Source organism: Lycorma delicatula, chromosome 2 (genome assembly GCF_047948215.1).
Source record: "Lycorma delicatula isolate Av1 chromosome 2, ASM4794821v1, whole genome shotgun sequence".
NCBI classification, from domain to species: domain Eukaryota; kingdom Metazoa; phylum Arthropoda; class Insecta; order Hemiptera; family Fulgoridae; genus Lycorma; species Lycorma delicatula.
In genome coordinates, this window is record NC_134456.1 from 182839372 (window position 1) to 182845371 (window position 6000).

The following is a 6000-nucleotide window of genomic DNA, read 5'->3' on the forward strand; positions in this document are numbered from 1 at the left end:
AAAGCAAATCAAAAAAATTCTTGAATAATATATATAATGGAGAAAAATAATCTGCTTAGTTAATATAGGAATCGCTTGGTTTCCATAAAATTAATAGACATCCATTTATATAATTCTTATCAAACACACAAATATAATTCTGCAATTGATAATGTGTGTTTTATCAGTTGTTTTCAACTGATAATTTATTGGCCTATAATAGTTCATTTTTTCATGTCGTATGTATTATGATTTAAAATCCTGAAAAGTTTTATTTTAAATCAGTAATGGCTTAGAAAATCAAGGGTTTTTATTCAATGACATTAACATATTACAGTATTGTATTCTTAGATTCTTTTAAATGTAAAGCGGTTTCGTTTCTGGATTACTACTAACATTAGAAATTCAGAATTTTAATTATATTTTCTATTATTATTTTCTTACTTTATATTTTATTAAGAACTTAAGTCATATTAAGTATTACAAGTATTTACTGAATTTTTATAAGTATTATGAATTTATGAGGTACAAGCCTTGTTCATGCCTCATGTTTACTTTTTTAAAAAAAATAGGAATCAGTAAGAATCATTGAAAAACACAGCAAACGTATTAATGGTTAAACATTTATATTTTTTTTAACTTTTCTATGTAGATACTTTTCTTTTCAAAGGACTTTAGATATAAGCTTTTTGTATCTTTAATGTAAAAATCTGCTCATGAAAATCTGCTTTTTTAAATTCAAAGATACAAAGAGAAAGAGCAGTTTTAATTCTCCTTTATCCACTGAGAACCAAACCAAGATGAATCATGGAAACTATTAAATACAAAGTTTGAGGTCAGAGGAAAGTAATCAAAAAGCTAATGTTTTAACTGCTGAATCTTCTAAACAGTATGAACATACTGATTGGATAATGAAGATGAAATAACCAGTTTATACAACTTTATTGAAACTGTTCTTCCTGACTCCATCAAATCTTCTAAGATGATCTTCCATATCATGAAATGTCACGAAGGTCATGCATGACTGTCCATATTGTTTGGGTTTGGATGACTGTTGTTTTTTGATGATTCTGACATGCAAAATTCAGATTTCATCACAAAGTATGATAAGTGTAAAAATATTTATTTTGTCTTTTCTTATACAGATTTAAAGATGTACATGCAGGTACCATTTGTAGGTTTTCACATGTTAGTTAGCATAGCACTTTTTTCTGAGATACCATAAAAAAACAAAAAAAAATGGAAATTACAAATAACCTACATCTTAATATAATTAAATTATTTTATTAAATACCACTAATAGTTAAAAATTATTTGATCATTTACCTATTCATTTCATTATTACTTATAGTTAGGGTTTAATTAATTAATTAAAATTAAGAGTTAATTTTTCATAAAGTACGAAAAAAGAGTTTTATAAGATGATTCTTTTCCTAATAAAATCTGTAATAAACATCTCCAACAATTCTATTTTTACTTAATTTATATTATCTAACCTTGCCTTTAGTAGAAGTGACTGAATTTTACATGTTGATAGTTACTATCAACATGTATATTATAAATACAATACCAATAAACTCCAAGTAATACCTCAAGTTTTAATGTAGGCAAATTATCATTTTACAAATCAAGCTAACTCTGATGTCTGAAGGTTTATATAACATTTTACATTATCAATTTGATATACCATTTTGTTTTATACTTTAATACATTCAGAGAATGTTTTAATTTTTGTAACTTGTAAAATTTATAACTTTAAAGCTTCCTGTACTATTTTTAGTCAATAATAAATTGAAAATGATAAAGCTGTAATATGTTTACATTATTGTTTTGCAGTAAAATTAATCTGTCAATCATGATTGACTACCAAGAAGTTATATCATCAAATTTATTTTAAATAACTCTACTTTTTCACAATATGATTTTAATTTAGGCATCAATTGTAATGTGTAGGAATCTATTAATTTTATATAAAACACTTTACCTCATGAAGATATGTCTATTTATATATTAATATAAATATTTATACAATATATTAATATTGTGCTAAAAAATAATTTGTAATAAATGATTTGACAATTAAATGAACATCCAAACGCGCATATAAAGAACATATACACTAATATTACATAAAACAACAAAATCAAAAAGAGAATACGTATAGAAAGAGTATTAATCACAACATGCCGTATTTTCATAAAGAATATAAAAGCTTCAATTTAACAAGCACAAGTGAACGTTATAAATCCCTGAACTAAAAAAAACAACATGGTAAACAATCAAATAGTGCTAAAAGTAGTTTTGAGAATTTAGGTACTCCGAAACACATCAACTATAAGTGTTAGAGTGACAAAGCTAGAAGGGCAGAAAATAACACTCAATTATGATAATTCTTGCGGAAATATATAAAATTTAAAAATTTTAATAATAAAATAACTACAGAAATAAATAACGACATAATAGACAACTACAAAACTTTCCTAAAAATATCAAAACAGGTGCCATCAACAATACCATACCATCCAGAATAAACTGTGGTGAAGGCCCTGAATATAACAACAAAAAGATCTTTTAGAAACACATTTCAGTGTGCTTAGAATATTAAATATTTTTTATATTTTAACATTTTCTTTATTCTATATCAGTACCTTAACAGATTATGTGTATGACAGTATGATAAGAGCAGAAACGTTAGCTGGTATCACTATTAGGTTAAATAAAGCATTCATAATCATTGATTTTTTTTTATTTCATTAAGTTACAGCTTAATCATTATTTCTTCAAAATTTATGTATTTTCTGATACAGAAAACATTAAATTAAAATTTGCTATAATTTAATAAAATATACATAAATATTATAACTTAATTCAATGTTATAGCAGCTGGCTCATAAGTTGGGACGTGGTTTCGATATGAAAGAAGAGCAAGAACTGTTAGAAACAGAAGAAAGCATGCGATTACATGGATCAAATATGCGTCTTTCTCAACCAGATTCTTCTGCTGATAATGAAGCTCAGGTAAACGAATATAAAAAGGTATATAAACACAAAATTAACATGCTTTTTATCAATATTATATACTTATATGTTTGACTAATTTAAATAAAAAACTAGAATATATCTTAAAGTTAAGTTGTTTCCAGGTCTTTTTAGAAGAAAGAAATTTTTTTAATTCATATTTTGTTTTATTATTATGTTTTTTAGAACTTAGACAATAATCATAGCATATATGTTATTTAACAGTAAAGCCAACCAGATGTATTCTGACCCATGAACTAAAAGCATCTGGAAGGCAAAATTCTACTTCCTAATTGACTTTAAATAGGTTCTCTGATTAATAAAATATTAAATAAATATTTAGTCTGTGGTGTCTGTTTAACATGCCCTCCGATGCATAATAGCATTTAATGAACAATTACTAAAACGTTTTCAGGTGTTACTTCCAAGTTTTTTTTTTTGTCTTCAGTCATTTGACTGGTTTGATGCAGCTCTCCAAGATTCCCTATCTAGTGCTAGTCGTTTCATTTCAGTATACCCTCTACATCCTACATCCCCAACAATTTGTTTTATATACTCCAAACGTGGCCTGCCTACACAATTTTTCCCTTCTACCTGTCCTTCCAATATTAAAGCGGATGCTAATATTGTCCTTCCAATAATTCCAGGATGCCTTAGTATGTGGCCTACAAGTCTGTCTCTTCTTTTAACTATATTTTTCCAAATGCTTCTTTCTTCATCTATTTGCCGCAATACCTCTTCATTTGTCACTTTATCCACCCATCTGATTTTTAACATTCTCCTATAGCACCACATTTCAAAAGCTTCTAATCTTTTCTTCTCAGATACTCCGATTGTCCAAGTTTCACTTCCATATAAAGCGACACTCCAAACATACACTTTCAAAAATCTTTTCCTGACATTTAAATTAATTTTTGCAGTAAACAAATTATATTTCTTACTGAAGGCTCGTTTAGCTTGTGCTATTCGGCATTTTATATCGCTCCTGCTTCGTCCATCTTTAGTAATTTTACTTCCCAAATAACAAAATTCTTCTACCTCCATAATCTTTTCTCCTCCTATTTTCACATTCAGCGGTCCATCTTTGTTATTTCTACTACATTTCATTACTTTTGTTTTGTTCTTGTTTATTTTCATGCGATAGTTCTTGCGTAGGACTTCATCTATGCCGTTCATTTTTTCTTCTAAATCCTTTTTACTCTCGGCTAGAATTACTATATCATCAGCAAATCGTAGCATCTTTATCTTTTCACCTTGTACTGTTACTCCGAATCTAAATTGTTCTTTAACATCATTAACTGCTAGTTCCATGTAAAGATTAAAAAGTAACGGAGATAGGGAACATCCTTGTCGGACTCCCTTTCTTATTAGGGCTTCTTTCTTATGTAAGTTCTTATTTTAAGTTCTTATGTAAGTTCTTATTTACTTCCAAGTAAATTTTTAAATGATTTTAACAAAAATACAGCATTATATTCCTTTGTCTTTAGGTCTACCTTTTGATGTGGATTAAACATCTACAATTGAAAACTTTTTTCTTAGAGGTGTGATCAGTGACACCAGCAGGGCTACAAAGAAAACATATACACTTATCCAAAGAAATTACAATGACTTTGTAAACTGTACAGCAAGAGTCTTGCAGATATCATTTGTTCTGCTCAAAAAACAAAATTTCTGTAATATAAATAAAACTGTTTTTAACAAAATGATGCTGATATCAAAAAAGGTAAGACACTACATTTCTATTATCAAAATCTGTTATTAATTCATAATTTTGTTTAAAAAAAAAATCCATGTTAAATATATGTAATAGACAATAGATAGATATACAATAATAAATAATAAACAATGTTTAAGCATTCCATATAATAAACAAAAAATAGAAAAAATTGTTACAAAACTCTTACTGGCCCTAATTCATTAATTAAACAACAAATAATCATAAGAATTGTATTATTTCTGTAAATTTTATGTGTAAATATAAATTAAATCAGGCCGGTAAAAGTTTTGTAAAAAATTTTTATATTTTTTGCTTATTATAAGGAATGCTTAAACATTGTTTATTGTTTATTATTGTATATCTATTGTCTGTTACATATATTTAACGTGTATTTTTTTAAACAAAATTCTAAATTAATAACAGATTTTGATAATAGAAATGTAGTATCTTACCTTTTTTGATATCAGTATCATTTTGTTAAAAACAGTTTTATTTGTATTACAGAAATGTTTGTTTTTTGAGCAGAAGAAATGATATCTGCGAGACTCTTACCGTACAGTTTACAATTTCATTGTAATTTTTTTGGATATCACCAAGTTTTATTATAATTCTTTTATTTTTTTGATAAATTACTGATTGTTGTGGATTTATTATTAAAATTTATTGCCTTTCTAGAACAAAAAAATATATATTTATTGAATTTCTCAGCCAATTTTTGTTGTTGTTAGTCATATCATTCACTTCATACAATATCCTTCCTTTTTGGAAAGGATATTTGTTAATTAACAAATCATTGGAATTGAGTAATGAATGACATGTGACCTAATTCTAAATATTTCTGAATGAAAGTGGAGTAGTCCTTTTTAAGGTTGGCATTGTTGATTGGTTTTCTTTCTAATGATAAGCGTTTATTTTTAGCATTAATAAAAGAATCACGTAGTTGAATGTTATTATCTTTGTGTGGCAATGCACGACAAATTTGCCTTGATTATTTCGAGTAGTGTTGGATTGAAAATATTTTTCACATGTAATGGTTTCATTACTGAAGCATCAGTATTAATTTCTTCAATTTTCCAGAAATTCTTGAGTGTAGTTGAGAGATTTTTATGAGTGTTGCAAACAAGAAAAGATGAGACAGTATTGTTGCCCGTAACGTTATTAAGAAGGCGACCAATAAGTATGTATCCTAATTCAGTTTCCTGAATAATAGGATATCTGGAATTTCGAATGAATTTCCCAGGCAAGATAAGACTCAAGTAGAATTGAGTTCCAGTCTGCATGTCAAT